Raw genomic sequence first — 1,391 nt, forward strand, 5'->3', positions numbered from 1 at the left:
ATAACAAATTCTTTCATTTTCCGTTCTACAGTACCAACTATGTGATAAACATGTGCTAAAAATGCCAAGGCACTAATTACTTAAATTTCCTAATATGGTTAGAAGTTGTAGACTTCGACATATCTTTTTGCTGCATTTTGAAATTGATATGTAAAATTTTATGCAAGAAATAATATAACCAACCTTCATGTTTCATTCTGCTTTCATTTCTCCTCAGATATATCCCCAATGCTTTCCCCTGGTGTGCTAGTCTCCTTTTAAGTTACAGTCTTCAGCATGATTTGTTCTTTTTCTTTGTTTTCCTTCCTCTGTACTAGTTAATTTTCTTATGGCAATGATAAAATAACTTCATCAAAGTAATTCTGAGAAGGAAGGGTTTACTTTGGCTCATATTACCAAGGTAGAATTCATCAATGTGGGGAAAACATGGCAGGACGCGGGTGAGGCTGAGAGTCATGTTGCTTCCTCAGTGAGGAAGGAGAGCATGCTTGTACTCTGCTTGCTTCATCTTTTTTTTTTTTTTAATTTATTTAGGTTGGGTCTTCGTATTTGAATTAACCTACCCATAATATAACATTCTTTCTAAGGAATTTTCCTGTACATATCATGACATCACATCCACTCTTCAGTACTCTGTTCTCAAAGATTAACATATATAGTTAATATTTTCAACAAGCTTAATTTAATTTTTTGGTCTTTTTGACACAGGGTCTCACTGTAGACACAGCTGGCCTGGAATTCAGTATGTAGACCAGGCTGACCTTGATCTCACAAAGGCCTGCCTGCCTGCCTGCCTTTAATTCCCGGGTGTTGAAATTAAAGGCATGCACCCCACACCAGACTCTTTAATTTTTTGAAAAATTATATAAATCTTAAATTCATGTTAATATCTTTTCCAACTCTTTGCATTATGCACTTATGTCTATTAACTTTAACTACATCTAGCACTACATCTACATTTAAAGTCATGTGTATAAAAAAGAAATGTAAACTTAGAATAATGTTACAAATGTGTGATGACTTTGCATTAATTCTAGTTGCTGGCAAAAACAAGTCCTCAAATATCCTTGTCTCTACACAGACAGTTCCCTTATTAACACATAATAGTGTAGTAGATTACACCTTTAAAGTATACTTGCATGGGAATTCAGAGATATGTATATTACAATGTTTGTTTTTTGTTTATGTAAACTTAGAATAATGTTACAAATGTGTGATGACTTTGCATTAATTCTAGTTGCTGGCAAAAACAAGTCCTCAAATATCCTTGTCTCTACACAGACAGTTCCCTTATTAACACATAATAGTGTAGTAGATTACACCTTTAAAGTATACTTGCATGGGAATTCAGAGATATGTATATTACAATGTTTGTTTTTTGTTTTTTGTTT

This window comes from Nannospalax galili, unplaced genomic scaffold (genome assembly GCF_000622305.1).
Source record: "Nannospalax galili isolate Female #2095 unplaced genomic scaffold, S.galili_v1.0 scaffold600, whole genome shotgun sequence".
Taxonomy (NCBI): Eukaryota; Metazoa; Chordata; class Mammalia; order Rodentia; family Spalacidae; genus Nannospalax; species Nannospalax galili.